This window comes from Tachyglossus aculeatus, chromosome X1 (genome assembly GCF_015852505.1).
Source record: "Tachyglossus aculeatus isolate mTacAcu1 chromosome X1, mTacAcu1.pri, whole genome shotgun sequence".
Classification (NCBI taxonomy): Eukaryota; Metazoa; Chordata; class Mammalia; order Monotremata; family Tachyglossidae; genus Tachyglossus; species Tachyglossus aculeatus.
In genome coordinates, this window is record NC_052101.1 from 19882427 (window position 1) to 19902873 (window position 20447).

General features: G+C 43.2%; 1 protein-coding gene and 1 non-coding gene across 2 annotated transcripts in view; one reads left to right on the plus strand and one right to left on the minus strand.

The window, feature by feature from the left end:
- Positions 1–671: 671 nt before the first annotated feature.
- The window catches only part of SLC26A2 (solute carrier family 26 member 2), a 36078-nt gene continuing 16302 nt past the window's right edge, over positions 672–20447 (plus strand). The window contains exon 1 of the mRNA XM_038740089.1: positions 672–725. The gene's annotated coding sequence lies outside the window, so the exon portion shown is untranslated. The remainder of the gene's footprint in view (positions 726–20447) is intronic.
- Positions 19004–19076, minus strand: TRNAK-CUU. The gene has a single exon. It is a non-coding gene; the product is annotated as a tRNA-Lys (tRNA).

The window sequence follows — 20447 nt, forward strand, 5'->3', positions numbered from 1 at the left end:
CTCCCCTTGAGAGGCCACGCCCCCAACCCTCGGATTGGTCGCTCCCCTGTACTGTAGACCCCTCCCCCGAACCCCCTTCAGATTGGTCATTCCCTCGCCCCTGAAGATGCCACGCCCCCACCGCCGCGGATTGGTCAGGCCCCTGTAGGCCACGCCCCCAATCCCCCGGATTGGTCGCTCTCCTGTAGGCCTCGCCCCCGAACGTCCCTCTGATTGGTCATTCCCTCGCCTCTAAAGAGACCACTCCCCCAGCCCCGCGGATTGGTCAGCCCCCTGTAGGCCACGCCCCCTTACCCCCTCTGATTGGCCATTCCCTCGCCCCAAAAGAGGCCACGCCCACAGCCCCGCGGATTGGTCAACCCCCTTTAGGCCCCGCCCCCAACCCCCGGGATTGGTCATTCCCTCGGCCCAAAAGAGCTCACGCCCCCAGCGCCGCGGATTGGTCGGCGTCCCGTAGGCCACGCCCCCTTCCCCCGATCGGATTGGCTCCGGCGGTGTTCCGGGCCCCACCCCCGGCTCCTGATTGGCCGCGGCGCGGATAGACCACGCCCTCTGCCTCTCCCCCCGCCCCCCCTCTTCCCGCGCCACGGGGCCGTCCGAGCCGGGATTGGGAAGCCGGGAATCCGGGGAGCCGGGGAGCCGGGAATCCGGGAAACCGGGAAGCCGGGAATCCGGGAATCCGCCACCGCCTTAAAGGAGCCACGATAAAGGCCCCGCCACGACCGGTCAGTCCGGGCTCGCCCCACGCCCACGCGGGAAATCGGAATTAATACTATTATTAATAACAATGCTAATAATAATAATGTCATAACAATGCTACTACTACTAATAATAATGTCGGTATTGGTTAAGCGCTTACTCTGTGCCAAGCACTGCTGTAACCGCTGGGGGAGATTCATGCATTCAGTCGTATTTATTGAGCGCTGGACCACTAGTACTACTAATCGTAGTATTTGTTAAGCTCTTATTCTGTGCCAAGCAGTTAATAATATTAATAATAATAATGATTCATTCATTCAATCGTATTTATTGAGCGCTTACTGCGTGCAGAGCACTGGACCACTACTACTACTACTAATCGTAGTATTTGTTAAGCTCTTATTCTGTGCCAAGCAGTTAATAATATTAATAATAATAATGATTCATTCATTCATTCAATCGTATTTATTGAGCGCTTACTGCGTGCAGAGCACTGGACTACTACTAATCGTAGTATTTGTTAAGCTCCTATTCTGTGCCAAGCAGTTAATAATATTAATAATAATAATGATTCATTCATTCAATCGTATTTATTGAGCGCTTACTGCGTGCAGAGCACTGGACCACTACTACTACTACTAATAATCGTGGTATTTGTTAAGCTCCTATTCTGTGCCAAGCAGTTAATAATATTAATAATAATAATGATTCATTCATTCAATCGTATTTATTGAGCGCTTATTGCGTGCAGAGCACTGGACTACTACTACTAATAATAATCATGGCATTTGTTAAGCTCTGATTCTGTGCCAAGCAGTTAATAATATTAATCATAATGATCCATTCATTCATTCAGTCGTATTTATTGAGCGCTTACTGCGTGCAGAGCACTGGACTACTACTACTAATTATAATCGTGGTATTGGTTAAGCTCTTATTCTGTGCCAAGCACTGTTAATAATATTAATAATAATGATTCATTCATTCAGTCGTATTTATTGAGTGCTTATTGGGTGCAGAGCACTGGACTACTACTACTAATAATAATCGTGGCATTTGTTAAGGTCTTATTCTGTGCCAAGCAGTTAATAATATTAATAATGATTCATTCATTCATTCAATCGTATTTATTGAGCACTTACTGCGTGCAGAGCACTGGACTACTACTATTAATAATAATCGTGGCATTTGTTAAGCTCTTATTCTGTGCCAAGCAGTTAATAATATTACTAATGATTCATTCATTCAATTGTATTTATTGAGCGCTTACTGCGTGCAGAGCACTGGACTACTACTACTAATAATAATTGTGGTATTTGTTAAGCTCTTATTCTGTGCCAAGCGCTGTTAATAATAATAATAATGATGGCATTTATTAAGCGCTTACTATGTGCAAAGCACTTAGTGATTCATTCATTCAGTCGTATTTATTGAGCGCTTACTGCGTGCGGAGCACTGGACTACTACTACTACTAGTAATCGTAGTATTTGTTAAGCTCCTATTCTGTGCCAAGCAGTTAATAATATTAATAGTAATAATGATTCATTCATTCAATCGTGTTTATTGAGCGCTTACTGCGTGCAGAGCACTGGACTACTACTAATCGTAGTATTTGTTAAGCTCCTATTCTGTGCCAAGCATTTAATAATGTTAATCATAATGATTCATTCATTCAATCGTATTTATTTAGCGCTTACTGCGTGCAGAGCACTGGACCACTACTACTACTAATTGTAGTATTGGTTAAATTCTTATTCTGTGCCAAGCAGTTAATAATATTAATCATAATGACTCATTCATTCAATCGTATTTATTGAGCGCTTACTGCGTGCGGAGCACTGGACTACTACTACTGCTAATCGTAGTATTTGTTAAGCTCCTATTCTGTGCCAAGCAGTTAATAATATTAATAATAATAATGATTCATTCATTCAATCGTGTTTATTGAGCGCTTACTGCGTGCAGAGCACTGGACTGCTACTACTAATAATAATTGTGGTATTTGTTAAGCTCTTATTCTGTGCCAAGCACTGTTAATAATAATAATAATGATGGCATTTATTAAGCGCTTACTATGTGCAAAGCACTTAGTGATTCATTCATTCATTCAATCATATTTATTGAGCGCTTACTGCGTACAGAGCACTGGACTACTACTAATTATAATCGTGGTATTGGTTAAGCTCTTATTCTGTGCCAAGCACTGTTAATAATATTAATGAGTGATTCATTCATTCATTCAATCGTATTTATTGAGCGCTTACTGCGTGCAGAGCACTGGACCACTACTACTAATTATAATCGTGGTATTGGTTAAGCTCTTATTCTGTGCCAAGCACTGTTAATAATATTAATAATAGTGATTCATTCATTCAATCGTATTTATTGAGCGCTTACTGTGTGCAGAGCACTGGACTAAGCGCTTGGGAAGTACAAGTTGGCAACATCTAGAGACGGTCCATACCCAACAGCAATGATGGCAGTTATTAAGCGCTTAGAGAAGCGGCGTGGCTCAGTGCTCTGCACACAGTAAGCGCTCAATAAATACGATTGATGATGATGGAAAGAGCCTGGGCTTTGGAGTCAGATGTCGTGGGTTCAAATCCCGCCTCTGCCACTCGTCAGCAGGGTGACTTTGGGCAAGTCACCTCACTTCCCTGGGCCTCAGTTCCCTCATCTGTAAAATTGGAATTAAGACTGTGAGCCCCCCGTGGGACAACTTGATCACCTTGCATCCCCCCAGCGCTTAGAACAGTGCTTGGCACATAGTGAGCGCTTAACAAATACCATTATTATTATTATTACTACTATTCTTAGCGAAGCAGCGTGGCTCAGTGGAAAGAGCCCGGGCTTTGGAGTCAGAGGTCATGGGTTTAAACCCCGGCTCCGCCACATGCCTGCTGTGTGACTTTGGGCAAGTCACTTCACTTCTCTGCGCCTCAGTGACCTCATCTGTAAAATGGGGATGAAGACTGGGAGCCCCATGTGGGACAACTTGATCACCCTGTGTCCTCCCCAGCTCTTAGAACAGTGTTTGGCACATAGTAATAATAATAATAATAATAATGGCAACTATTAAGCGCTTACAAGGAGGCCTTCCCAGACTGAGCCCCCTCCTTCCTCTCCCCCTCCCCATCCCCCCCGCCTTACCTCCTTCCCCTCCCCACAGCACCTGTATATATGTATATATGTTTGTATGGATTTATTACTCTATTTTATTTGTACATATTTATTCTATTTATTTTATTTTGTTAATATCTTTTGTTCTCTGTCTCCCCCTTCTAGACTGTGAGCCCACTGTTAAGTAGGGACCGTCTCTATATGTTCCCAACTTGCACTTCCCAAGCGCTTAGTCCAGTGCTCTGCACACAGGAAGCGCTCAATAAATACGATTGAATGAATGAATGCAAAGCACTGTTCTAAGCGCTGGGGAGGTTACAAGGTGATCAGGTTGTCCCACGGGGGGTTCACAGTCTTAATCCGTATTTTACAGATGAGGGAACTGAGGCACAGAGAAGTGAAGTGGTTGCCCAAAGTCACTCGGACAAGTGACAGAGCCGGGATAATAATAATAATAATAATAATAATGATGATGGCAGTTGTTAAGTGTTTATGATGTGCCAAGCACTGTTCTAACCGTTGGGGTGGATACTAGGTGATCAGGTTGTCCCACGGGGGGCTCACAGTCTCAATCCCCATTTTAAAGGCGAGGGAATTGAAGCACAGAGACCTCAGGTGACTTCCCATTTTTAAGGCGAGGGAATTGAAGCACAGAGACGCTAGGCGACTTGCCCAAAGTCACACAGCTGACAAGTGGTGGAGCCAGGATTAGAACCCACGTCCCCTGATCCCCAAACCCGGGCTCTTTCCGCTAAGCCACACTGCTAATTCCAGCTCCTCCACTTGTCAGCTGTGGGACCCGGGACAAGTCACTTCACTTCTCTGTGCCTCAGTTACCTCATCTGGAAAATGGGGATTGAGACCGTGAGCCCCATGGGGGACAGGGATTGTGTCCAATTCGATTAGCTTGTATTCACCTCAGCACTTAATAATAATAATAATGGCATTGATTAAGTGCTTACTATGTGCAAAGCACTATTCTAAGCTCTTGGAGAGGTTACAAGGTGATCAGTTTGTCCCACGTGGGGCTCACAGTCTTAATCCTCATTTTACAGATGAGGGAACTGAGGCACAGAGAAGTGAAATGACTTGCCCAAAGTCACACAGCTAATTGGCAGAACCGGGATTTGAACCCATGACCTCTGACTCCAAATCCCATGCTCTTCCCACTGAACCACGCTGCTTCATGCCTGGCACATAGTAAGTGCTTAATAAATACCATGATTATTATTATTATACAAGCAGATCAGGTTGGACACAGTCCCTGTCCCTTGCTGGGCTCACAGTCTCAATCCCCTTTTTACAGATGAGGTGACTGATGGCCAGAGAAGAATAATAATAATAATAGTGGCATTTATTAAGCGCTTACTATGTGCAAAGCGCTGGGGAGGTTACAAGGTGAGCAGGTTGTCCCACGTGGGGCTTACAGTCTTAATCCTCATTTTACAGATGAGGGAACTGATGGCCAGAGAATAATAATAGTGGCATTTATTAAGCGCTTACTATGTGCAAAGCACTGGTCTAAGCGCTGGGGAGGTTACAAGGTGATCAGGTTGTCCCACGGGGGGCTCACAGTCTTCATCCCCGTTTTACAGATGGGGTAACTGAGGCCCAGAGAAGTGAAGTGACTCGCCCAAAGTCACACAGCTGACGGCGGAGTGGGATTTGAACCCATGACCTCCGACTCCAAAGCCCGGGCTCTTTCCACTGAGCCACGCTGCTTCTCTAAGTGACTTGTCTAGGGTCACGCAGCAAAGTGGCGAAGCTGGGATTAGAACCCATGACCTTCTGACTCTCCCAAGTGCTTAGTACAGTGCTTTGCACACCAGAAGTGCTCAGTACATACAATTAATAATCATAATCACAGAATTTATTGAGTGTTTATTGAGTGCAGGGCACTGTACTAAGCATCTGAGAGGACAATACCACAGAGTTGGTAGATACGTTAGTAGAGAAGCAATGTGGCTTAGTGGAAAAAGCCCGGGCTTGGGAGTTAGAGGATGTGGGTTCTAATCCCAGCCCTGCCATTTGTCTGCTGTGTGACCTTGGGCAAGCGACTTCACTTCTCTGGGCCTCAGTGACCTCATCTGGAAAATGGGGATTAAGACTATGAACCCCATGTGGGACAACCTGATTACCTTGTACTTACCCCAGCCCGTCGAACTGGGCTTGGCACATAGTAAGCGCTTAACAAATACCATCATTATTATTAACCTAACAACCCAACATCAGCCTAACCATAAGCAGGGGCTCATCTTTGGGAGGGCAAGACTATAATAAGCCCCTTGGGGGCTGGGATTGTCTCTCATTATTGCTGTAGTGTACTTTCCAAGCGCTTAGTGCAGTGCTCTGCACTCAGTAAGCGCTCAATACATCTGAATGAATAAGGATGTGGGGAGAGGGACTCGGAAGTATTGAATATTCTGATCGGTGTCTGCAGGCTGAAGGTAACTTCCTTGGATGCTGAGCACATTGGGGTCGTAGATATTCCTTCAATCGTATTTATTGAGCGCTTACTGAGTGCAGAGCACTGTACTAAGCGCTTGGGAAGTGCAATTTGGCGACATATAGAGACGGCCCCCACCCAACAACGGGCTAGTAATAGTAATGAGGGTATTTGTTAAGTGCTTACTACACCATTGTTACACCAATAATAATTATGGTATTTGTTAAGCGCTTACTATGTGCCAAGCACTGTTCTAAGCACCAGGGTAGATACAAGGTCATCAGGTTGGACACGGTCCTTGTCCCGCTTGGGGCTTACACTGTTAGACCCCATTTTGCAGATGAGGTAACTGAGACACAGAGAAGTGCACAAGGCAGACAAGTGGCAGAGCCGGAATTATTCATTCAATCGTATTTATTGAGTACTTACTGTGTGCAGAGCACCCTACTAAGCGCTTGGAAAATACAATTCAGAGAAGCAGCATGGCTCAGTGGAAAGAGCCCAGGCTTTGGAGTAAGAGGTCATGGGTTCAAATCCCAGCTCCTCCACTTGTCAGCTGTGTGACTTTGGGCAAGTCACTTCACTTCTCTGGGCCTCAGTTACCTCATCTGTAAAATGGGGATTAAGACTGTGAGCCCCCCGTGGGACAACCTGATCACCTTGTAACCTCCCCAGCATTTAGAACAGTGCTTTGCACATTGTAAGCGCTTAACAAATGCCATTATTATTATTATTATTATTATTATTATTACAATTCAGCAACAGAGACAAGCCCCTTCCTTCCTCTCCCCCTCATCCCCCTCTCCATCCCCCCATTTTACCTCCTTCCCTTCCCCACAGCACCTGTATATATGTATATATGTTTGTACAGATTTATTACTCTATTTATTTTACTTGTACATATCTATTCTATTTATTTTATTGTGTTAGTATGTTTGGTTTTGTTCTCTGTCTCCCCCTTTTAGACTGTGAGCCCACTGTTGGGTAGGGACTGTCTCTATATGTTGCCAACTTGTACTTCCCAAGCACTTAGTACAGTGCTCTGCACACAGTAAGTGCTCAATAAATATGATTGATTGATTGATCCCTGCCCAACAATGGACTCACAGATTAGAACCCCTGACCTTTTGGCTCCCAGGTTCATGCTGTATTCACTAGGCCACGTTGCTTCTCAGTAGCAATAGCATAGAAATACTGAGTATTCATTCATTCAATCGTACTTATTGAGCGCTTACTGTGTGCAGAGCACTGGACTATGCCGATCGGCCTCTGCGGGCTGAAGGTAGCTTGGCTGGATGCTGAACGCCTTGGGTTTGTGGATTGCTACACCACAAATAGCGAGCCGGGACCAAAGTTGGGGATGGAAGTTCCAAAGATTCCCAAGCCAGATTCTACTTTCAGGACACTCATAAAGTCACCATAAAGCTCCATCATCATCATCATCATCAATCGTATTTATTGAGCGCTTACTATGTGCAGAGCACTGTACTAAGAGCTTGGGAAGTACAAATTGGCAACATATAGAGACAGTCCCTACCCAACAGTGGGCTCACAGTCTAAAAGGGGGAGACAGAGAACAAAACCAAACATACTAACAAAATAAAAGAAATAGAATAGATATGTGCAAGTAAAATAAAATAGTACACTGCTCTGTACGTAGTAATTGCTCAATAAATACCACTGTTTGATTTCCCAAGTGCCCAGTATAGTACCTTGCACCTGTTGGATGCTCAAAAGGCGCCTTGACTCTACTACTTTTCTGTTTGTTCTGATGACACCTGTCCACATGTCTTGTTTTGTTGTCCGTGTCCCCCTTCTAGACTGTGAGCCCGTTGTTGGGTAGGGACCGTCTCTGTATATTGCCGACTTGTACTTCCCAAGCGATTAGTCCAGTGCTCTGCACACAGTAAGCGCTCAATGAATTCATTCATTCATTCAATCGTATTTATTAATCATACAATATTAATTATTATTATCAATTATTAATTGTATAATAAATATAATTGAATGAATGAAAGATTAAGATGGGAGGTGAGAAGCAGTGTGGCCTAGTGGATAGAGAATGGGGCTGAGAGACGGAAAGACCTGTCTTCTGGTCCTGGCTCTGCCACTTGTCCGCTGTGTTACCGTGGGCAAGTCACTTCCTCTCCCTCTCTATCCCCTCCGCCCTACCTCCTTCCCCTCCCCACAGCACCTGTATATATGTTTGTACAGATTTATTACTCTATTTTGCTTGTACATATTCTATTTATTTTATTTTGTGAATATGTTTTGTTTTGTTCTCTGTCTCCCCCTTCTCGACTGTGAGCCCGCTGTTGGGTAGAGACCGTCCCTAGATGTTGCCAGCTTGTACTTCCCAAGCGCTTAGTACAGTGCTCTGCACGCAGTAAGCACTCAATAAATACGATTGAATGAATGAATGAATGAACTTCATTTCTCTGTACTTCAGTTACCTCATTTGTCAAAATGGGGATTAAAGCTGAGCCTCATGTGGGACATGGACTAGGTCCAGTCTAATTAGCTTGCATCTCCCCCAGCACTTTGTACAGTACCCGGCCCAAAGTAAGCACTTAAATACTATTATTTTTTTTTAAAGATCAAGGGCAGAGAAAAAGGACAGGAAAGGAAAAAGGATTTAGGACACACGGTGTCTGTTTGAGGTGATTTGGCCTAACTGTCCTTTAACTTGTCCAGAGCTAATCTTAAGAAAAACCCCTTCTCCTCTTTGGGGTGAACTGATGTTAAGAAGTTATATTTATTGACTATTCACTTATGCACTAGACACCTTTCCAGTTTGTTAGTATCGCTCTGATGTTAAGAAGTTATATTGACTATTCACTTATGCACTAGACACCTTTCCAGTTTAATATCGCTCTGATGTTAAGTTATATTGACTATTCACTTATGCACTAAACATTTTTCCAGTTTGTTAGTATCGCTCGTATCTTTCTTTTGCTTCTAATCCTTCTAATCATTAATGATTTAGGTTCTCCTTTAGAGAAAACACCTTCAGGGGAGTGACCATATCTTTAGCATCTATTCTATTTTCCAAAGCCCCTATTACAGTGTTATAGACAGAGACGTCCTATAAATACTACTGACTGATCAGTCTTCTAGACTGTGAGCCCACTGTTGGGTAGGGACCGTCTCTATATGTTGCCAGCTTGAACATCCCGAGCGCTTAGTACAGTGCTCTGCACACAGTAAGTGCTCAATAAATACGATTGAATGAATGAATAAATCAGTCAAGAGGATGGCAGTCTCTAGATTGTAAACTTGTGGCGGGCAGGGAATGTGTCTACCAACTCTGTTACAGTGCTTGGCGCATAGAAAGCGCTTAACAGATGCCATTATTATTATTATTATTATTATTATTATTATTATTGTACTCCTCCAAGTGCTTAGAACGTGCTCTGTACACAGTGTGACTTAATAAATACCACTGATCGATGGATGGCAAGGAAAGCAGATGATTTCTTCTGCTTCACTAAGACCTATCATAGGCCCTACTTATCCTTTTCATTCATTCAGTCGTATTTATTGAGCGCTTACTGTGTGCAGAGCACTGTACTAAGCGGCTCCTCCCACCAGGATCACCCGTGTGGATTGTGAGAGAGCTGGGTCAGGGAAGTGGATTATCTCCATTTATTCCATGCTCTCGTGAGCAGATAGGGGAAGAGGGCCCTTGTCCCTAAAGCTTCTTTTCAATTCCCACAAAACAGGAAGATTCGGGAAAGAAGTATGGAGGTTCAGGAATTTAGCGGCCTCCGACTGGTTTTGGGATTCCCTCCCTCCAGGAGCTCACGTGGAAGAGATCTTCTTGTATCCCGCTAAGAGTGGGGCAGGGGGATTCGAGGAGGCCGGACCCAACTCGTCCGAGGGGCTCCTCTCCTCACCGCGTAACTTGTAAAACTTGTAAAAATAGCCCTTTCTGTTGAATCTCCCACCAAAGATGTAGTTATAACGATGAACTTGGCTGCAAGAGTAAATAGGGAAAGAAGCCTCCCCATAGAGCTGTTGAATTTTAGAGCGGACAACCATCAATGTTGTTCATTTGGACATGGGTTTTATTGTTGGAGAAATCTTACTCCCTTTCTCCTGTACAAACCAGATCCCCGAAATGTACTTCCACAAGGTTCAACGTGGAAGCTGGCCTGCTAGATGGAAAAAACCAAGAAGAGGTGAAAGATAAGGATAGCAGATGTATTCCTGTCCATTTAAAATCAGATTTAGAGCTCACACTTTCTTTACATGATCTCTGAAAAGGCCATTACCCATCGGGGGGGAAAAGAAACCTTCCGGCTATTTAGAAGGGACCAGTCACAAAAGGGAAAACATTTAACGAATACCACAAAAAAAGTTTTCCCTTGTCCTAAGTGCTGAGTAGATACAAGTTAGGTCTGCCCAAGCCCCTGTCCCACGTGGGGCTCCGAGTCTAAGAGGGAGAACAGGATCCTTCCAAAGATTCAGCTCCCAAAGATCCTATCCTTTCGTGGCTGCAAAAGATGTAGGAACGTCACAATTTTTGAAACCAAATTCAGCCTTAGTTATCCCTTTTTAAGAGGCATTGCTAATAATGTACAATTTCTGGTCTGAGCAAATAAAATACCAACACGTGTCTTTTTGGTCCAAGAATCTGGTTATGTTTTCAAATTATTGTTTTGAATTTTTCAATACCAGAAACACTAAAGCATGGGCTTTTGATGTAAAGTAGGTAGTTCCTGTTCATTCGCTCTGTTTTTATTATTAATCAGTCGTTTTTGTTGAGTGCTTACTGAGTGCAGAGCACTGTACTGGAGAATACAACGGAACAATATAACAGACACATTACCTGCCCACAATGAGTTTACAGTCTAGAGGGGGAAAATTAGGTGTTTCTCTTCAACTGTCCTTTATATTGTTAATTATTTTAACATTAAGGTATGTTGGAAGAAAACGTGTGAGCCTTTTTACGTTTTTTCACATGGAGTGAAACATTACCTACACTTAGGCTGTTAATGAATACTTCTTTTAAATGCTCAATTGAGTTTGTAAGTGTCTATTATGGGATTCAAGGTCATGGTAACCCTGACCAAAAAAAAGACATTAGAAGTGTTTGTGAAAAGGTTTTTTTGCTTTTTTTAAATGGTATTTTTAATGTTACTTCGTGCCCGGCACTGTACTAAGCCCCGGATTAAGATACAAAATAATCAGATTGGACACAGTCCCTGTCCCACAAAGGCTCACAATCTTAATCCCCATTTTACAGATTAGGTAACGTTTTTCTATTTTTCCTTCAAGGCACAGAGCAGTCAAATGATGAAATCTTTGTCCTTAATGAGTCTCTAAGGTTGAATTTTTTTCCATTAGGAACAGGAGGCTCTTACTATATATTCGGTGTGCTGAGTTTAGAAAACTATTTAGTGCAGAATGAAAAATTGTCTTAGGATCAGAATTATCAACTTTTCACTCAGACCGTTTTGGTTAAATGTCCCATGCTAGCCTTTTCCTGTTTTCTCTTTTTCTCAGAGCAAATTATTATTGACTATGAAGCAGTTGTAAGCTTCTCAAAGCCTCCTTTGAGGGTGGAGCTACTGGGAACATTGAATTCGAAGTCTGGGAAGAGGCCCAGAAAGTTCGCTCTGGAAAATCTTTTTCCAAAATTTGAGAGGCTGCACCCTACATCTGAATTTAGGTTTTGTACCTTTTTCCATTTGAGGAGAGATTCTAATTTAGCTACTGCTGGCTGGATTATTATGGTTGCATCAGAAAGTTGTGTGAAATAGAAGTGGAGGATTCACACCTTTTTACCAGAGGCGAGGCCTATTTTGTGAAAGACCCTTTCAGAATAGGGTAAAAAGAGTGTTGTATAGATGCAGACAGTGGTCTACTGTAAGTCTGCCGGTTTTCCAGGGAATTTGGAAACCAAACAACTTTACCGGTTAATTATACTACTGTTTGGTTTTCAAATTGTGTTTAGAGGATGATGTGTCATCATGTCACATCGCTGGACACTGGACTCTAAGTGACGTGCTTGGGGTAGATGTGAATTGGGAATCAGACTAGACAGCCTGTATAGAACAGGTCATAACATTTTGCATTTGGAAAAGTAAGGCAATTACGAGTTAATGGTTTAGGGGAGCCTTCATTTCTAATTCCGTAGTTTTAAGGCATAACTACTGATGGGTAGTAATTTGCGGGGGGGGGCTGGGGTTGGCGTTGCCAATATTGAAAGCTCAGTGGCCACAGTCCCATGTGAGGTTCACAGTTTTAATACGGAGGACAGGTATTGGAGAAGCAGCGTGGCTCAGTGGAAAGAGCCTGGGCTTTGGAGTCAGAGGTCATGGGTTCAAATCCCACCTCTGCCAACTGTCAGCTGTGTGACTTTGGGCAAGTCACTTCACTTCTCTGGGCCTCAGTTACCTCATCTGTAAAATGGGGATTAAGACTGTGAGCCCCCTGTGGGACAAACTGATCACCTTGTAACCTCCCCAGCATGAAGAACAGTGCTTTGCACATAGTAAGCGCTTAACAAATACCATCATTATTATTATCATTATTGAAACACCCTTTTACCATTGAGGAATTCTACCCTAGGGCCCAATACAGTGCCTGGCATATAGTAAATAATAATATTAATGGCATTTGTTAAGCTCCTACTATGTGCCAAACACTGTTCTAAGTGCTGGGGGTGAATGCAAGGTAATCAGTTTGTCCCACATGGGGCTCACAGTCCTAATCCCCATTTTACAGATGAGGTAACTGAGGCACAGAGATTTTAAGTGACTGCCCGAAGTCACACAGCTGACAAATGGCGGAGCTGGGATTAGAACCCATGACCTCTGACTCCCAAACCCGGGCTCTTTCCACTGAGCCACGCAACTTAACAAATACCACAATTATTAGCATTATTATTTTCCATATTATAACATAGGGGATGGTAGAGTTGGTAGACTAGAATCTCCTCAGCTCTGACCCAATCAAGACACAGCAAAGCACATGCTGAAACAATATACTAATAATAATAATAATAATGGTATTTATTAAGCGCTTACTATGTGCAAAGCACTGTTCTAAGCGCTGGGGAGGTTACAAGGTGATGAGGTTGTCCCACGGGGGGGCTCACAGTTTTAATCCCCATTTTACAGATGAGGGAACTGAGGCCCAGAGAAGTGAAGTGACTTGCCCAGGGTCACACAGCTGATAATTGGCGGAGCCAGGGTTTGAAGGTAGTAGAAGGGTAGAATGAGACCGACAGGCCAGAAAACATGATGGGAGGAGAAATTAGTTGCTCTGAGTAGAAGCTTGGAGAAGATCACAATTTGGGGGAGACAAAACTGAAAACAGCCCCAAGCAAACGTAAATTTGCAAACTCAGCATCTCCACCCAAAGCCCCAAGTTGCCTCTAAATGGAAAGAGGGCAATTACTGTGTCCAGCCTGCTGAAACCAGAGCCAAGGCAGTTAAACTTTTCTTTGCCTCTTTGCCTCAGGTACAGAATGGGGGGGTGATAATATTTACATTACAGGGGTGTTTTTTTTGGAAGACAGGATAGATCTGGTTTACTCAGTGACTTTTGAAATGATCACTTTCCATACTTTTGTACAGTCATCCTCCCGGAATGCCTGCTTTCACTCCGTGTTTTGGTGAACACATTTTCATGGAGTGTTTTGGGAGAATTAGGCCGACAACTCACGTCTCTCTGGATAGAGCGTGGTCCTGTGTTGGAAGAAATGGTTATAATAATAATAATTACAATAATATAATATACAATTATATAATATTAATCGATTATTAATTAATTAATTCTACATATATTAATTGTATATATAATTAAATAATCATATACTATTATAATTATATAATAATATAATTATTATAATATAATAATAATGATAATAATGGCATTTGTTAAGTGCTTACTATGTGCAAAGCACTGTTCTAAGCACTGGGGAGGTTACATGGTGATCAGGTTGTCCCACGGGGGGCTCACAGTCTTAATCCCCATTTTCCAGGTGAGGTAACTGAGGCCCAGAGAAGTGAAGTGACTTGCCCCAAGTCACACAGCTGACAAGTGGCGGAGCCGGGATTAGAACCCATGACCCCTGACTCCCAAGCCTGGGCTCCTTCCACTGAGCCACGCTGCTTCTCTATGAATGGGAGCACTAGTCAGCACAAGGAATGAACGACAAGGCTCGTTTCCTTGGCATGGGATTCTTCAAGAACACAGACTGTACCTTGAATTCTTAGAGCGCTTTTGTGTCTTTCACCAGTGCTTACATTTTATCCCCACATCAGTCCTGAGAGGCAACTGAGGCTCAGAGAGGTTAAGTGACTTGCCTGAAATAACACAGCAGGATGAAGCAAACTGGAACTTAGGCAGAGGAAGATGGCTCATCAGGCTCTAAATTTAGCATGGCCCTTTAGTTTGCTTGGGAGGGAGGGGTGTTTAAATGTTCTCTTGCACACATGAGAAACAGCCTGGACTATTCATTCATTCAATTCATTCAACCGTATTTATTGAGCGCTTATTGTGTGCAGAGCACTGTACTAAGCGCTTGGGAAGTCCAAGTTGGCAACATCTAGAGACGGTCCCTACCCAACAGCGGGCTCACAGTCTAGAAGGGGGAGACAGACAACGAAACATATTAACAAAATAAAATAAATAGAATAAATATATACAAATAAAATAAATACATAGAGTAATAAATACGTACAAACATATATACAGGTGCTGTGGGGAGGGGAAGGAGGTAAGGCGGGGGGATGGGGAAGGGGAGGAGGGGGATAGAGCACAGACTTAGGTGTCAGTCAGCGCTTAGAACAGTGCTTTGCACATAGTAAGCGCTTAACAAATACCAATATTATTATTATTATTAGAAGGACCTGGGTTCTAATGTCCAGTCTGTCACTTATCAGCTTGGGCAAGTCACTTAAGTTCTCTGTCAGAAATATCAGAGTAATTCTACTCCGTTACCTTCATCTGTAAAATGGGGATTAAAATTGTGAGCCCCCATGGGACATGGACTGTGTCTTTTCTAGCGCTTGTGTCTATTCTAGCGCTTACTATAGTGGCTTAATAAAGTAAGCGCTTAAGAAGTACTAAAATAAAAAAGTGACTGGACTACTCGCTCTTGAAGCTATCCAAGTTATAACCTACCAGGTACTCCTGTAGTTCATTGGGCACGAATTGCAACTGATCAAACTATGTACAAGCAAATTTTAGCTTTCATTTAAAGTTTGTGCCAGTGCTCTGGAGTAGCCAATAATAGCCAATATTATGGTAAATACTTGAGTAAATAGCGAGAATATTCCCCCGTGAAGCAAAAACGAAAAAAACCAAAGAGCCAGATATTCGGGGCTGGTTATTTAGTCTGTGTGTGTGTATCTATTCTAGCGCTTACTGTAGTAGCTTAATAAAGTAAGTGCTTAACAAATACTAAAATAAAAAAGTGACTGGACTATTCGCTCTTGAAGCTATCCAAGTTATAACCTACCAGGTACTCCTGTAGTTTGTTGGGCATGAATTGCAAATGATAAAACTATGTACAGCAAATTTTAGCTTTCATTTACAGTTTGTGCCTCCTGGAAAATTATCACTCTCAAGCCTCAAATTTGCCACTCAATAATAGCATCTCCTTTTAATAGGTGCCTTTAATAGCATGTTCTTCATCCTCATCATCAATCGTATTTATCCTTGTATCAGTCCTCATGAGAAGCAGCGTGGCTCAGTTCAAAGAGCCTGGGTTTGGGATTGCCAATTTATACTTCCCAAGCGCTTAGTACAGTGCTGTGCACTCAGTAAGTGCTCAATAAATACGATTGAATGAATGAATGAATTCAGAGGTCATAGGTTCTAATCCCGGCTTCACCACTTGTCAGCTATGTGACCTTGGGCAAGTCACGTAACTTCTTGTTATTCTTATTATACATTCAGCCCCGTTATGGATTTTTCTCCTTGAGTTTTGTAGTTGCTGTGGTGGGTTGAATTTTGCTTTCAACTCTCCAGTAATGTATTTGATTACTTGGCATTTATCTATCTAGATGAAGCATTCCTTTCTGTCAACCCTATGCACTGTTTACTTATTCAAAAATGATTGACCACAGCATTTTCAAAACTTTCAAACGCCACACCCCACTTCTCCCCAACTGCCATTTCAGCACTTCCATATCATCTAAATTCTGTTGATTTAGACTCTATTGCTTCCTCTTGGCTGTAATATATTTAACCCCTCTCCCTCCCAAGAGACTATAAGCACCTTCAAGACAGGGATTATGTCTACTAACCATTGTACTCTCCCAAATTCGTACTGGTACAGTGCTCTCCATAAAATAAACACTCAGTAAATGAAATCGATTGTCAATTCTTTCTGAATTTTCTCCTTTGGAAATTAATTAATAATTCAGTTTCCTTCTCGAATGATAAAAGTACCCTAGGATATCTTTGCCTCACCCAGGGAGTTTTTAATCCTGATTGGTCACAAATGTTGTTTTCTCATCTCAGTGAAAATCTCATTTTAGCTAATAACTTCAGCCTCTTTCTCCCCAAAGCTGAGTTACAACCAAATCAGCCTAAGTGAATTTTCTCTCTCTAGTTTTTCTGCCAGTTCTCTGGAGTAGCCAGTAATAGCCAATATTATGGTAAATACTTGAGTAAATAGTGAGATTATTCCCACGTGACATGAAAAGGGAAAAAACCAAAGTGCCCGATATTCGGGGCTGGTTATTTAGTCTGTGTGTGTGTGTGTGTGTTTTGTTGTTTTTTTAGGGCATTTAAGCACGTCTGTGTGCCAGGCACTGTATTAAAGCCCTGTCTTTTGGCATTCAGAGATTTGGGGTTTGCCTATTTGTATTTGGTTTGGACCCAAATCGAGACCGTCGGTATAATCTACCCGTATTCCAGTAGTGTGGACAGAGGGGAGTCTCGAACGCTAAAGCTGCTCAACACAAGGATTGGCACTGCCCAATGTCAGCAGTCTTGGTTCGTCCAAAGTCTGTGGTAACCATGACTGCATACAAACATCTTGTTTTTAAACGAAAAGAGGTACGACTCTCTTTCAGTGCATGCAGATGTTTGGTATTAAAATAATAATAATAATAATGGCATTTATTAAGCGCTTACTATGTGCAAAGCACTGGTCTAAGCACTGGGGAGGTTACAAGATGATCAGGTTGTCCCACGGGGGGCTCACAGTCTTCATCCTCATTTCCCAGATGAGGTAACTGAGGCCCAGAGAAGTGAAGTGACTTGCCCAAAGTCACACAGCTGACAAGTGGCGGAGCCGGGATTGGAACCCATGACCTCTGACTCCAAAGCCTAGGCTCTTTCCACTGAGCCACACTGCTTCTCTGCATTGGTGGAGGTTTCCCTAACCAGTCCCCCCCTGAGTCCCCACGTTGGGCGAAGCAACACAGCCTAGTGGAAAGAACACAGGCCTGGGAGTGGGAAGGACCTGGGTTCTAATCCCCAGCTCCACCCCTTCATCATCATCATCATCAATCGTATTTATTGAGCGCTTACTATGTGCAGAGCACTGTACTAAGCGCTTGGGAAGTACAAATTGGCAACATATAGAGACAGTCCCTACCCAACACTGGGCTCACAGTCTAAAAGGGGGAGACAGAGAACAAAACCAAACATACTAACAAAATAAAATAAACAGAATAGATATGTACAAATAAAATAAATAAATAAATAGAGTAAAAAATATGTACAAACATATATACACACCCCTTGTCTGCTGTGTGACTGTGGGCAAGTCACTTCTCTGTTCTTCGTTTCCCTCATCTGTAAAACGGTGAGACTGAGCCCCATGTGGGACGTGGACTCTGTCCAATCTGATTTTATTTTGTTAATATGTTTTGCTGTCCGTCTCCCCCCTACTAGACTGCGAGCCCACTGTTGGGTAGGGACCGTCTCTATATGTTGCCAACTTGGACTTCCCAAGCGCTTAGTACAGTGCTCTGCACACAGTAAGCGCTCAATCAATCAATCAGTCGTATTTATTGAGCGCTTACTGTGTGCAGAGCACTGGACTAAGCGCTTGGGAAGTACAAGTTGGCAACATATAGAGACGGTCCCTACCCAACAGTGGGCTCGCAGTCTAGAAGGGGGAGACAGAGAACAAAACCAAACATATTAACAAAATAAAATAAATAGAATAGATATGTACAAGTAAAATAGAGTAATAAATATGTACAAACATATATACATATATACAATAAATATGATTGAATGAATGAATGAATGAATTAGCTTGTATCTACCCCAGTATTTGTTACAGTGCCCAGCACATAGCACATGACAAATACCATTCTCTATTTGAATACTGTATTTGAAAGAACTATGGGTGGAGAAGCGACGTGGCTCAGTGGAAAGACCCCGGGCTTTGGAGTCAGAGGTCCTGGGTTCAAATCCCAGCTCTGCCAATGCATTCATTCAATCGTATTTGTTGAGTGCTTACTGTGTGCAGAGCACTGTACTAAGCACTTGGGAAGTACAAGTTAGCAACATATAGAGACAGTCCCTACCCAACAGCAGGCCCACAGTCTAGAAGGGGGAGACCGACAACAAAACAAAACATATAAACCAAATAAAATAAATAGAATAAATATGTACAAGTAAAATAAATAGAGTAATAAATATGTACAAACATATATACATCTATACAGGTGCTGTGGGGAGGGGAAGGAGGTAAGGTGGGGAGGGGGAGTAGGGGGAGAGGAAGGAGGGGGCTCAGTCTGGGAGTTAAAAGTTTGCGCCCAACGTGGGGCTCGAACCCACGACCCTGAGATTAAGAGTCTCATGCTCTACCGACTGAGCTAGCCGGGCACTTGTCAGCTGCGTGACTTTGGGCAAGTCACTTCACTTCTCTGTGCCTCAGTTACCTCCTCTGTAAAATGGGGATGAAGACTGTGAGCCCCCCCGTGGGACAACCTGATCACCTTGTAACCTCCTCAGTGCTTAGAACAGTGCTTTGCACATAGTAAGCACTTAATAAATGCCATCATAATTATTATGATGTAGTGGCCATTTGTGTGGTCAGACCCATCCTTTTCACGCTGCCTCAGTGTGAAGGTCATCGTGACCCACCATTCTGCTGCACTCCAGGTTAACCTATCATTGTCCTTTTCTAGCATTTTTGCAGGTCTACTGCATGTTTTTAATCAATTGATAGCATTTCCTGGGCATCTACTTTGTGCGGAGCAATGTACATACTAATTGTTTGAGAGACTGCAGTGGAATTAGTAGGCAGGATCCCTGCCATCCAGGCGCTTACCATCTACAGGGTGAGAAAGAAATTTAAATTATGGATAGGAAACAGTAGTATAGTGTATAAGACGTGTATGAGAAGCAGCGTGGCTCAATGGAAAGAACACAGGTTTGGGAGTCAGAGGTCATGGGTTCTAATCCCGGCTCCGCCACTTATCAGTGTGTGACTTTGGGCAAGTCACTTCACTTCTCTGGGCCTCAGTTCCCTCATCTGTAAAATGGGGATTAAGACTGTGAGCCCCACGTGGGACAACCTGGTTACCTTGTTGCTTCTCAGATATGCAGCGTGGCTCAGTGGAAAGAGCCCGGGCTTTGGAGCCAGAGGTCATGGGTTCATATCCCGTCTCCGCCACTTAGCTGTGTGACTTTGGGCAAGTCACTTAACTTCTCTGTGCCTCAGTTACCTCATCTGTAAAATGGGGATGAAGACTGTGAGCCCCCCATGGGACAACCTGATCACCTTGTTACCTCCCCAGCGCTTAGAACAGTGCTTTGCACATAGTAAGCGCTTAATAAATACCACCATTATTATTACTATTATATGCAAGGTTTATCTGGTCTTTGAGCCAGCCATGGGTTCAAGTTTAGACCATTCACCCAGGGGTTCTGGACTGTTCTATATTACCCCATTCACAGGATTGGGAGGAGCCTGGGCTGTTATTTTTTGTGATCCTCGGGGTTCACAATTGAACAAGTTTTAGTCACGCAGCCTAACCACCTCGGAAATGAAGTTTGTCCATTACTCTGTCCATGGGAGACTCAGCCCTCCATCCTTGAAGGAATCCTAATGAACCAACCAGCTCCGGGAAAATGCACCATCATCATCATCGGCAAACATTACTCTTGTTTTTCCAGATTCTCCCCTCTTAACCTTTCTTTAGGGCTAGGTTTTCTGATTCAAATTTCCTGGTGTTCTGAATTTCTTCATGT